The sequence below is a fragment of the Siphateles boraxobius genome, unplaced genomic scaffold, assembly GCF_051911475.1.
Source record: "Siphateles boraxobius isolate OS27281-9 unplaced genomic scaffold, OSU_SipBor_1 8, whole genome shotgun sequence".
NCBI lineage: Eukaryota > Metazoa > Chordata > Actinopteri > Cypriniformes > Leuciscidae > Siphateles > Siphateles boraxobius.
This window is the reverse complement of record NW_027509208.1, coordinates 15,155,905-15,170,098: the sequence shown is the minus strand read 5'-3', so window position 1 is coordinate 15,170,098 and position 14,194 is coordinate 15,155,905. Positions and strand designations below refer to the sequence as shown.

At 41.9% G+C, this 14,194-nt stretch overlaps 1 long non-coding RNA gene across 1 annotated transcript; it reads right to left on the bottom strand.

The window, feature by feature from the left end:
* Positions 1-850: 850 nt before the first annotated feature.
* Positions 851-1,554, bottom strand: LOC143729511 (uncharacterized). Its single transcript, XR_013200016.1, has 3 exons — positions 1,305-1,554; positions 1,084-1,152; positions 851-954 (listed from the first exon to the last, which is right to left on the bottom strand). It is a non-coding gene; the product is annotated as an uncharacterized LOC143729511 (long non-coding RNA).
* Between the last annotated feature and the right edge of the window lie 12,640 nt (positions 1,555-14,194).

Below are 14,194 nucleotides of genomic sequence, written 5' to 3'. Positions count from 1 at the left end.
TCGGTTAGACCTATAGTTCTGCAGGCTTTCTGTCCTCCGCCTTTTTTGACGTCAGACCAGGAGAAACTTAATTTGCTGTGTCCTGTTAGGGCTTTAGATGCGTATGTCCACAGAGCTGCCCTGTGGAGGAAATCAGAACAATTGTTTGTCTGTTTTGGGTCACCTAAGAAGGGGTGTCCAGCATCTAAGCAAAGGATGAGCAAGTGGGTGGTCGAGGCCATCTCGCTTGCTTACGGTTCGGCCCATCAGCCTTCACCTTTGGCTGTAAGGGCTCATTCCACCCGGAGTATGGCTGCTTCTACAGCTCTTCTTTCAGGAGCTTCTCTTCAGGACGTTTGTGATGCGGCAGGCTGGTCCTCACCGCACACTTTCGTCAGATTTTATTCCCTTGACCTTAGCTCCACTCCCGGGGCTCAGGTTCTCTCGTCGGCTTGTGTCTCCTTATGACACACGACGGGGATTTGGTCGTATGGGGATGTGGGTATTGCGTTCCCACTGCGATTACACGCAGCGGTAGTCCCTGAAGGGGAACGTCCCGGGTTACGTATGTAACCCTAGTTCCCCGAAGGGACGGACGCTGCGTGTCCTGCCATACTCTCGGCATCCCCTTGGATCGCTTGCTTCAGTAACATTAGAAGCTGGTGGCTTGTGTATTCAGGGGATATTTATAGCTTCCTGGTCGGTGACGTCACCCGCTGTGACGCTCCATTGACTGATTTCATTCATGCTTCAGACGCGCTACGCTGGGGGGCGTTCCCACTGCGATTACACGCAGCGTCCGTCCCTTCGGGGAACTAGGGTTACATACGTAACCCGGGACGATTTATTTTTACTTATATAATAAGTAATAAGTCTGGTCACACTGGAAGCCTCTTTACCTTGGAGGTGCGTCTTCCTCAGCATCTGAGCATGAATGCTCTGCATCCGAGTCCTCATCGCCTCCACCATGGAAAACTTCAAAATACACACACAAACCAAATGTGCATGAATGAGTTACATCTTTATAAACTGTCAACAGTTAGGGCTATAGTTGAAGGACCTTATCCAATTTAATGAGAAAATGTAGAAAAGCATCAAACCTACCCGTGTCAAACTGCACCTGCTCTGGAGCCAGCAGTGAGGCCTCCTGTTCCTCCAGACCACCAGAGAAATCTCTTCCTCCAGACCACCAAAGAAATCTCTTCCTCCAGACCACCAGAGAAATCTTTTCAGACACATGGTACAAATAGTGTGCATTTTTTATTTCTATTGTTGTGAAATCCATCTGCATTAAAACTCATGATTATCTCTCAGAAATTCACTACCAGCATGCACCACTGTATCCTCCACCACTGTTGCTTCTTCTCTCTCTAACGTTACACTCTCTTCATCAGAGCTCTCACTGTCTATTAGGGCCCTTGCCTGATCATATGGCACATTGACCATCTGACAGAGTTCCTCTAAGGACACAGACTTTGTTGCTGCAAAAAATAAAATAAATAAAGGTCAAATGATCGTTTCACTAAGTTATACGGCATGTTTACGTATGATAACAAGGCAAGAAGCCAGCTAGCTTGCTTAATGTGATGAGCATGACGTAAAAGGTAGCTACTTGTTAAACATGACGGAATGCCTTGACATTGTAAGCTACAATCCTGACATAGTGCATTAAATTATGTTGTTCCTCAGACGAGTGCCAAAACTAGCTTTAGCAGGTTGAGAGGTCGAGAGATTTTTTCTTTAAGCCCCACGAAAATCACGTTAGCTATCTCACCTAACATGACGACAAAACCAATACATAGCGGCTAAGTCAACGACAGGCAGTTTTTGCGGTTTAAATTACATTTCCTTGTCAGAAACAAAACCATGGAAGATTTCAATCAACAAGATAAGTTAACTTAGCTAACTTACCGTCCAATGCAAGACCTAAGTTAGCAGAAAGGAAAATCAAGCATCCTCAGAAACGATACATCACACTACACTAGCCCTACCATTACTTCGATCGAGATAAAACTGTTATATATAATATATAAACTGTTATTATATAATTTATATAACTGAATCATGAATAAGGAAATTTACCTCAGAGGACGTGTTGCTGCGACATCCAATCCTGAGGAGAAAAAAATGCTGCGAAGCTCCCGGCGCGGCGTGCCAAGTGAGGAAGGGGTGGAGTTACGAGGTTTCTCAGACAGTTGAAGTGTCCAATGGAGTTAAGAGGTTTGCTCACAAGCTATTTTCAACACTTTCGATTGGTTAATAATTTGTAAAAATAACAGACCCACGTGGAGACTGACCAATAGCATCGATTTGTGAAAAAATTGGAAATTGACCAAATTTGGACATACGAGGTTTCCGCCCGACAGCAACGATATGTATGAAACTGCAAAGCTTTCACTTATATTTGTGTACACTCACAATAAAACACAACATTGTGCTTTTGTAAAATATAGAAAACAAAGAAACTGCCGTCTCGGTTTCGTTTCCGTCGACTTGTTTGTGAAGCACCGCGCCTCACAGAAATGAACCAAACTCAGCAGCATGCAGTTTTTTCTTTCGTTTTATTAATCTATTAATTATTTAAATATCCATATTTCATGTCTTTCTTTTATATATAGACCTATAGACTATGATTTTATGAAAACAAATTTATTTTTTTATTTTTTTCTATTTTCCTTAAATCATCCTGGCGACACACCCGAGGGTCGCAACTCATGGTTTGAAAACCGCTGCTTTAAAGCTCAAGCAAATAATGAACTTTTATGATTGCGAATAAGTCCAGTGTCCTGTGAGTGTAACTCTATCGCTGCGTTAATGTGATGTGAATGTACGTCGAGTTTTACAGTATTGGGACTGAGGCGCCAGAACTGCAGCTGATAGATTGGCGGTATGGCTCCGTTCTGGACGAGAACTCCCTGCGCATCCATGCAGCCTAGTGTCATGATACGGACACGGGAAACGGTAAGATCCAATTGCAGTATTTTATTAGGGTAATCCGTACTCACAAAAAACAGTCCAGGCAAGGGTCAAACTCCAAATAGTCAATCCAAACACAAGAACAAAAACAAGAAACCAGCAAACCAGAACTTCGGAAGTAACATGACATGTAACAAGGACTCCGTGACAAACACTGAACAAACAGGGTATGTATACACACAGATGCTAACAAGGTGACAGGAAACAGCTGTGTGCAATGATCAATGAGTGACAGAACAGGATGATGGGAAATGTAGTATGAGTGAATGACACCGTGGTGGAAGAGGACCTTTGGTGGTTACCCAGGGAAACACAAACCAGACACTGTGACAGCCTAGCATGGATAAGAGCAGGGAGACCAGCAATAACCCCCTTAGGGTAAGCAGAACAGAACCAACATGAATGTATGCACATATCATTAATTCAAGATTTTAAAGTTCAACATAATTTGAGAATTTATTCTGATTCAAGGGGAAATCCAAATCCTGACTGGGTGAGAGGAGGAACTGGGGATGGAGGAGGGTAATTAGCTCCTGAGATACGCAATAGCTGCTGATAATACTGAAGGAGCTAATATATGTATACAGTGATAGGCGTTGTATTCCTATAGGTAGACATGGATCAGCTGAGAGTCAGCTGATGCGAGCTTGACTAACGTGACCTGCCAGAACTGACGCTACGCTTGATTTCTGTCAGGACCGCTATCGTCAAATACGTTTGACAATTAGCATACAGTTTGGATTGGCGGTATGGTTCCGTTCTGGGCGAGAACTCCCTGCGCATCCATGCAGCCTAGCATGGATAAGGGACTGTTCGTTTTTTATTTAAGGGGCTACCAGAGGGGTTTTGAGATCTATAGTCAAAATAGACTTGACCCTCTCTTCGCCAGCAATAAATTTTTCTATGACCCTCCAAAATGATTGTGAAAAAAGGCACCTTCCCCGATAATTTATTGATTACTTTTGCACTGGTTTGCGCTTGGCAAAGATGTTCAGATATCTCTATGCCTAGTAGACCTACACCAAACGTTCATTAAAAAGGGTCCTGAAAAGTGCGACATATATCTATGAAAAGACTGGTCTGTCCGATGAATAAATGCACCACTGTAGCACGTGTGCGATACAGTTTTATAAACTCCGTTACTTGTGTTTGTTTTCAGACATGATAACAGTCGTTATATACTTAAGCTTATGCGATATCACAATTTTTGATCGTGGATGATTTAATGTCTCCACGATCTGCTTTTGAAGAAACTCGTACGAGCGCGAAGGTGCGCAAGCCCCATTTTGCTTGGCGGTGTGCACGGCAGATTTTGTAACTGTTCTCGCGGCTCCACATCCGAAGATGCACGACTTTGAGTCGAATGTGGCCGAGCATACACGCCTCATCACTCGGCACCCAGTTTGTGCGTCTACTAGTTGCTTAAATTTACAATTTACATTTTGTTCTAATGTAACAAGTAATAATCTCAAGCTTTACTGCTTTACACGATTCTTTTGTAGTGTGGTTTTGGTGAAGTGTACTAAAATAAACATTCACCTGTGTACCCCTCACTGCTGATTCATGGTGGTTTTGAGGGCAATTACTCCGAGTCGCCTCCTGTCATTTCAAAGAAAAGTACAATGGCGAGTGCGTCAAGTATAAACGCCTCGTCCGTTTGGGGAAGTGCACGAGCAGGCAGCCGAGGCTCGAGCTGCGGAGCCGGGCTAAAGTATAAACAAGTAATAATGTAAAACTCGACGTAGCTTCACATCACATGTTAATGCAGAGTTTCACACACAGGACACTGCACTTATTCACAATCACAAAAGTTAATTATTTGCTCGTACTTTAAAGCTTTGCCGGGTAAACATTTCATTGGCATTCTGTTCTGACATGATGCACTTTTTCTGAGCGCGTGCGCGCGCAATGTCAAACAGCGCCAAACTGGACTTTATCTTTCACATATGATTTTTGTTGGGTCAGACCCATCTGCTAGCGATGGGGGGGCCGAGACTGAGAGAGCTACATGGAAAATTATGCAACAAACAAGCCATTTTGAAATGTTGTTGTTTTCATGAATACAAAAGTTGCATGACCCTCCACCTAGACTAAAAAAAAGTTGGATGACCCTCCCCTCTACAAAGAATAAAAAGACATGACGCTCCCCCACGCTCCCCTCCGGTGGTCCATTCCATAAATACCGAATGCTCCCTAAGAGCAGGGAGAGCAGCAATAACCCCCCAAAACAAAACCATATGCCAATATCCCCCAAACCCAACTGACAGCGTAATTTTGGATGCTTTTGCAGTTACTTGAGTGAGCCAAGGCAACAATCATGTTGCCAATACCTGAAAAGCTTGTGCAACAGCATGTTACCAACAATATGGAAAGCCTTAAGCAACAAGTATGTTGCCCTTACCTGGATGACCTAAACAAATATGTTGCCAATACCCGCATGAGCCATAGCAACAACATAGCTTTCTGAAATGAAGAAGTGAAAATTGAGAAATCAAAATTAATCAGATGCTTGCTTGTGGTTGTATATCCACAGTCCAGTTCCAGTTTCTTTTGAGTAACGACGGTGAGCTAGAAATTAGCGATGGAGATTTCCTTTTCAATTATCATTTTCATTGGAAATATGTCACAATACTGAAGTAATGTTTGTGGAAACATCCGGTTCACACAGACTTAAGCAACACGTCATTAATAAAGATGGATGGTTTGATGCAACAAGCATGATGCTGATACTTAGATATATTTTGGCACAAATATGTAGGTTTTCATAAACTGCATACACTGTCACCTGTCAATGACGTCATAACCTTGGTTTTAGTTTACTTCTGTAGAAACCAAGAAATACGATTTCTTTTTTACACTCTACCCACAACACAACTGATGCTGAAATAATATAATGGTTAATATAGCACTAAAGATCCAATCTTATGGGGGAAGCATCACCCCAAGCTGGAGCCAGCAAGGACACATTGCAACAAGCGTGTTGCTGTAGCCAATTTAACAATTGTATGGGATCTATTGGGGGAAGCTTACACCCCTAGCGCCACCAAAATCTGATACAAGCAGCATGTTGTAGAATCGTGGAACTATTGCTAAAACTAGTGTAGTTTGGCAGGGGAAGCATACACTCTACAGCACTAGCTCAGACTAGCAGCAACAAAACTGATACAACGAGCATGCTGTATAACCATCGGACTTAGGGGGACCACCATCAAACAAACCAAATGTGGGACGATTATACGTTTGTGTGGGACAATGCGGGACATGTTACCTATGGTTGGGTATCGTTTGAATTTGAACGATTCCGATTTCGATTCCTTGTTTCGATTCCGGTTCCTAACGATTCTCGATTCCGATTCTTTTAAGAGGCAGGGTCAAAAAATTTTAGGAAATTTTAAATGAGCTAGCAAACCAACGATCTTTCTGAAGGAAATAGTCTAAACTTCTCCATCAATTTTAATTCTATGAACTTTTTACTTTTTATGAACTTTACTATGAATTTCTCAAAGGGTTGTTTTCAACTACAATATAAATATCAAATCTATGAACTTGAATATACATATTATAAATTATGAATATATTTTCACAGGGGTACACTTTCCTCAAGAGAGCTTTATTTTTGAAAACCTCATGAAAACACATTTGCACATGAGTGTATGATGCTGCAGGTACTTAAACATGTTACCGTGCTCCCACTGATGGGCTAACCTAGTGCAGAATAGCAAATAAACAATAAGAAACAGCTTGTAAAACCTTCGTCATCTGGCGAGGAGAGAGCAACCAGCGAAATAACCTGTGCTCCGAACGGTGTCGAGAGCACTTTTGGAACATATCCATGCCTTGGTTTGATGCTGTGTTCACCACCAGACGCGAATAGAGCATCTGGCGCAAGTGATTTCAATGCAAAGACGCGTTAGGCGCGTAAAAAATTCCTGCAGCGCGAATGGGGACAGGCCCGCTTTTCAGTTTATTATGTCTATGTTTATATAGAGGCGAATACTCCTTTTTTACGTGCGTCAATTTTGCTCTTGACGCGCAAATGGATTCAGAGTGTTCAAGCGTATAACTAGACGCGGTGAATTTAGGAGCATTTTTAGCAGCGCTATTAGCAGCATTAGGACGACTCTCGATTTGCTTCACTCGGTTATGCCAACACTTCCAGTGGACGCTTCTTTGTTGGTGTTCAGCGGTTTCTTCTTCCGGTCGGCGGACTATGAACCGAAACTAGGAATCGAAATTTAAACTTTTGAACGATACCGGGAAAATCGCAAAGCTAGCCCCGGTTCCAATCGATACTCGATACTCGATACCCTAATAGGTGTAATAGCCTAATGTTACCAACATTAAAACATAACCATGTCACATGTCTGTCCTGTCTTGTCATGCACATGGGTGTTTTGTTATTTTGGGCCATGTGCTCTTGTCATTGTCTGGTCCCTCCCCCTTGTTATCTGATTATTGGTTTATTTGTCTCACCTGTCCTCCTCGTTACCCTCCTTTGTTTGCCTCCCTATTTAGTCTACCTGTGTTTGCTGTCCTGTGCTCGTTCGTTGTTATTGTTACGTGTGTTTGTCGCGTGGAGTCCTGTTCTGCCATGTCTGTGTTGGATTAAGTTCTGAGACATTGGATTTCTTTTGTTGGTTTGTTTATTTTATGTTTTATCTTTATTAAAACTTTTCATTTCACTCCGCACTTGAGTCCTCTTTTCCATTCTCCACTACCCAGCGTGACAAACCACCTGTTATATAATGTTTATCTAACTTAATAAAAACTTTTGTATTCTGACTTTCAGCTGATAAAAAATTGTTCTTTAGTCCCTTCTAGAAAACACCTTCACATCACAATGTAACATGTCTTTAAACATGACATTTAAATTCAACATCACTGAGCCCAAAGGCAGCAGGCATCACGCAGAGTACAATTTTTGAAACAATTCTGACCAAGTCCAACTAAAATCCAACAAAATAAATAATGAACAAATAAAATATAAACCAACGTGAATTTAGATCATTGACAGTCTTATATATTAAGAATATATTAAACCAAAAACTTTCACATTTTTTAGAAAGGATGTGAATTAAAACAACCACAGCAGCAACAAGTTAATACATTCTGTTAAATTTAAAATTTGATTTACCGAATTATCCATTTGTTTTCTGACAGAAACACATGGAAACGAACCACCGCTAAACATTTTGATCGACAGCGTCACAACCCATTAGTGTCCATGTTTACTCCTTTGCTTTCAACCATTGGATAGGATTTTGAAAACGGCTGTTGTATTTGTACATCTGACGAAGTGCTGTTAAATACAGGTGAAAAACTACGCCGTAAAGAGAATAAATAAAATGCTTTCTTAAAAAAGCAAAAGAAAAGCATGCTTTCTTAATATGATATTCAAAAACAACAGACTGATGAAACAGCGGGACATTTTCTCAATAAGCGACGTGCGGGACAAGGGGTAAAAATGCTGTGCGGTACAACGCAAAGCGGGACGGGTGGTCACCCTAATAGGACTAGTATTAAAACTAGTGTAGCTCCCTTTCAAGCGAACTCAAGCTGCGTTGAGACGCGGTGGTAACGCCCTGCGTGAATGCATTGTGAATCACATGTATACACAGTCCAATGGAAAGACGAGTCAGCTTCTGTGTCTTTAGCAAGCGCTCTCTGTATATCTGTCCTTGTCATATTTATTGTCGTCTGTCAAGCTCAATATATATATGTACGGCTGGGGACACACATCAGCTTTGTGTTGCTTGTTTGGGAGTGGAGCATGCCCAGTCAGTCCTCGAGGGAAATTACTGCGAGCGTTGCGAGAAGCTGTCCGTGAGGACGCTCCCCTCCCGCCGGGCGTTCTTCGAGGAGGAAGGTTCAGTTCGTGCTCCCCAAGGTGCGGGTCCCGCTGCTGCCGAGGAACAGCGGCAGCTTTCATCTTGGGGTTCGCATTTGGATCTAGTAGCGGGGCTTGAGATTGGCCCCGCCCTTTCTCAGGCCTTACCTGCTGGATCCAGTGCCTCTGCCCAGGAAGGAGCCCGCACTGCGGTTTCTCCTCCACAGGTTGAGGATGTTGAGGAACTGGATGTTGTTAGTATTGATACTGGGGATTATGAGTCTTCGCCAGCTCATAGTCAACTCAAGTCACAGGTGTCACAGGACCTTCAAATAAAGGTCTTTATTTATTTAGCGCTTTTACAATACAAATTGTTTCAAAGCAGCTTTACAGAGATAACAGGAGAGTAAAGTTGTAATAGTATTGTCAAATTCAAAATTAGATGTTAAATGTCCCCAACTAAGCAAGCCAAAAGCCAATGGCGAATGAAGGCGATAAAAAGGCGACAGTGGCAATGAACCAAAACTCCATCAGGTGACAGAATGGAGAAAAAAACCTTGGGAGAACCCAGGCTCAGTCGGGGGGCCAGTCCTCCTTTGGCCAACAAACGAACAGTGTATGATTATGATTTAGGCGGCATAATAGGTCAGAAGTCAGATTGGATCAGAACTTTCACAATATTTATCCAGTTCATCTGGTTAGGGGTCGGAGTCATTACGCCGGTATGGAGATGAGTTTGTTGAGGCCTTGAGGCCCATGAGGCCTTCACAGTGTTAATGGGGCTGGCACTTCAGGGATGCGTTGTCTTTGTGTCCATGTGATGGTCCTTCATCAGATCTGGATATGGCCTGGATCCGGCGGACTGCGGTAAATCTCGGGATAAACAGAGAGACTAATATTAGCGTAGACGCCATCCTTCTTATGATGTACAAAGTACATCAGGATTTATGGGAAGTGTTCCCGGTTCCGGCCGATCTAAACTATGCAGCCTAACATTGAATTATAGCAATCTATAATGTGTTATGTGTATGCTAAGCCAAAGAGATGTGTTTTTAGTCTAGATTTGAACTGACAGACTGTGTCTGCTTCCCGGACAATATTAGGAAGATTGTTCCAAAGTTTTGGTGCCAAGTAGGAAAAGGATCTACCGCAAGCAGTTGATTTTGATATTCTAGGTATTGTCAACTGGCCAGAATTTTGAGATCGCAATAGACGTGAAGGACTATAATGGGTTAAGAGCTCGCTCAAGTACTGCTGAGCTAAACCATTTAGTGCTTTCTTAGTAATCAGAAATAAAATGGATACGATATTTAATAGGGAGCCAATGCAGTGTTGACAGAACCGGGCTAATATGGTCACACTTCCTGGTTCTGGTAAGAACTCTAGCGGCTGCATTTTGAACCAGCTGTAGTTTGATTATTAAGCGTGCAGGGCAACCACCCAGTAGAGCATTACAATAATCTAGCCTTGAGGTCATGAACGCATGAACTAATTGTTCCGCATTTGTCAATGAGAGCATATGACGTAATTTAGATATATTTTTAAGATGGAAAAATGCGCTTTTACAGATACTAGACACGTGACTTTAATATGAGAGATTGGTATCAAAGAGCACACCCAGGTTCCTAACTGACGACGAAGACTTGACAGAGCAGCCATCAAGTGTTAACCCTCTGGGGTCGACAAACGCGCCGGCGCGTTTTGCTGTTTTATTTTTCACATAGCAGCAACATAGACTTAAAATACTCAGTCATTTTTGGACATATAAATAAAATCAATACCTGATTGTAAACTATAGAGGATCTTCTTTTTTTGTGTGTACACTCACATTAACATCAAAACCGTGTGTTTTTGTAAAATAAAGAAAATAAACAGGGTGCGCTTTCTGCTCACTCTTGTCTCCGCAAAAGACGGTTGCATAGTTATAATTTTGTCCCTGATATTATCGATCTTATAAGTGAAGAAGTTCATAAAGTCATTACTGCTGTGTTTCTTGGAAACTTCTGGGCTTGAAGCTTTCTTTTTCGTTAGTTTAGACACTTTTTCTAAATACCTAGGATTATGTTTATTTTCTTCTAATAGGGTTGAAAAATAAGCAGATCTAATAGCTTTTAAAGCCTCTCTGTAAGCAATCGAGCTCTCCTTCCATGCAAACCGAAATACCTCTAGTTTTGTTTTCTTCCAGTTGCGCTCCATTTTTCTGGCTGTTCTCTTAAGGGCCCGGGTGTACTCGTTGTACCACGGCGTTGGACTATTTTCTTTAATCTTCTTTAAGCGCAGCGGAGCAACTGCGTCTAAAGTGCTGGAAAAGAGAGAGTTAAAAGTTTTTGTTGCAATATCGAGTTCTTTTAATCTATCTGGGATGCTGAGATGATTAAACTGATCAGGAAGATTATTGATAAAGCAATCTTTAGTGGCAGAAGTGATAGGTCTAACATATTTATAACACGGAGTCGGCTTTGCAGCCTCGGCTAAATGTAATTTACAAGAGACTAGATAATGATCTGAGATATCGTCGCTCTGCTGCAGTATTTCAACAGCATCAACATTGATTCAATGTGATAATATTAGATCTAGAGTATGATTACGACAATGAGCAGGTCCTGACATGTGTTGCCTAACTCCAATAGAGTTTACAATGTCTTTAAATGCCAATCCCAATTTATCTTTTTCATTATCTACATGTATATTAAAATCACCAACAATTAGTACTTTATCTGCAGCCAATACTAATTCTGATAGAAAGTCAGCAAATTCTTTGATAAAGTCTTCATGGTGCCCTGGTGGCCTGTATACAGTAGCCAGCAGAATTCTCAAACGTGATTTATCGTTTACACTATAGATTTTTACATTAAGCACCAACACTTCAAAAGAAGTATATTTAAAACTAGATTTCTTAGTGGTTTTGAAAATATTACTATAAATTAGAGCAACACCTCCCCCTTTGCCTTTCAGACGAGGTTCATGTTTATAACAGTAATCTTGCGGGGTGGACTCATTTAAAGTAATGTAATCGTTTGGTTTTAGCCAGGTTTCTGTCAAACACAGCACATCTAGGTTATAATCTGAAATCATATCATTAACAATAAGTGCTTTTGAAGTAAGGGATTGAATATTCAGCAACCCAAGCTTTATCGTTTGCTCATCTGTATTATATCTGTTTTTTATTTGTTGAACATCAATTAAATTTTTAACCTTAGATAGGTTTGGAAGTTTTTTGTATTTCCAAATTCGGGGAACAGACACAGTCTCTATATGATGATATCTATAAGAAAGAGCCTCTATGTGATGGGATTTATGACCTTGGTGACGCGAGGCCGCTAGCAGACGGTCGGTTTAGCCAGTCTGTCTGCTTCCTGACCTGAGCCCCAGATTGTCATGTTTTATCTCTAAGACTATGAGCCAAATTACTAGAGAGAAGAGCAGCACCATCCCAAGAGGGATGAATACCATCTTTTTTCAACAGGCCAGGTTTGCCCCAAAAACTTTTCCAATTGTCTACGAATTGTGTGTGTGTGTTTCCTGTTCCACTATCATTCCTGTCCCCAAAAAAACCAAAATCACTGGACTTAATGACTACAGACCTGTCGCTCTCACGTCTGTGGTCATGAAGTCGTTTGAAAGACTGTTGCTGGCCCACCTGAAGGACATCACTGGACCCCTGCTGGATACCTTTCAGTTTGCTTACAGAGCAAACAAGTCTGTGGATGATGCAGTCAACATGGGACTGCATTATATCCTGCAACATCTCGACAGACCAGGGACTTATGCAAGGATCCTCTTTGTGGTCTTCAGTTCGGCCTTCAATACCATCATGCCTGGTCTTCTCACAGCCAAACTGACCCAGCTCTCCATACCATCCTCGATCTGTCAGTGGATCTCCAGCTTCCTGACGGACCGGCAGCAGCGAGTGAGACTGGGGAAACACACATCCAGGACTCTCACCACCAGCAAGGGTGCGTTCTCTCCCCACTGCTCTTCTCCCTGTACACTAATGACTGCACTTCTAAAGACCCCACTGTCAAGCTCCTGAAATTTGCAGACGACACCACTGTCATCGGTCTCATCAAAAATGGTGACGAGTCTGCTTACAGACTGGAGGTTGAACAGCTGGCTGTCTGGTGCAGTTATAACAACCTTGAGCTGAACACGCTCAAAACAGTGGAGATGATCATGGACTTCAGTAGGAACAGCCCAGCACTCCCCCCACTCACCATCATGGACAGCACTGTGGAAGCAGTGGAGTCATTCAGGTTCCTGGGCACTTCCATCTCCTAGGACCTGACGTGGGACAATCACATTGACTCCACTGTGAAAAAGGCCCAGCAGAGACTGTACTTCCTTCACGAGCTGAGGAAGTTCAACTTGCCACAGGAGCTGCTGATTCAGTTCTACTCAGCCGTCATTGAGTCTGTTTTATACACAATAAATGAATATGAACAATTGTTCAGAATATGAACAATATCTTGTTCATAATCTGTAAATGTGTATTCTGACAAAACCCAACTGTGACCATATATTTTAATAGTATTTTCATTTTTTTTATATATATATATAATTTTATTTGTAGTATTTGTATTACTATGTTTCTTGTTGTATCTGTATTTGTATATGTGCACTGGAAGCTTCAGTACCAAGGAAAATTCCTTGTGTGTGTGTAAGCACACTTGGCAATAAAGCTCTTTCTGATTCTGATTCTGATTCTAACTCTGAATTCTATATTATTTTGCGGACACCACTTAGACAGCCAGCCATTGAGTGAACACAATCTACTAACTATATCATCACTCCTTCGGACAGGAAGGGGGCCAGAGCAAATTACAGTGCCTGACATCGTACTTGCATCATACCCCCGTTGATTAGGAGCTTATGGAGGTCTTAACTCATGCTGTAGCTAAATTAAATATTGACTGGCCAACCTATGATGTTGAAACTGAATCGAGAAAGAGTCTTTTAGATGAACGATATGTGACCGATCACGGAAACTAGAGACACAAGTCGGCAGCCGGCAGCACAACTTTTGAGCAAAATGAGAAAGAAGTGTTTTTTTTTCAAAATTGGTGAATTTCAATTTTTTGCGGAATCTGTTAGTTGAAATTACGAAGAAGCCTCTCCATGTTTGAGATACCAGTATTGGTATATTTAAAAGCTTACATTTTGAGGTTGAAATCGGCTTGTTTTCGGAGATTCTAGCATGCAGTAGGGGCGTGGCGTGTCATTGTCTGTGTGTATTTCCATACCGGATAAGCCGGCTTTTGCCCCCGCCCTCCAAGTGAACAGCATGGCTACTTATTATGCTGCGCTCTGGCCGGCTCTATCTGTTATCAAAATTCAATGAAGATGGACCCGCAAAGATTGTTGCAGACGAGCTGAACCGTGGCAGTTACACTGACAATGTTTTGAAGTACTTCT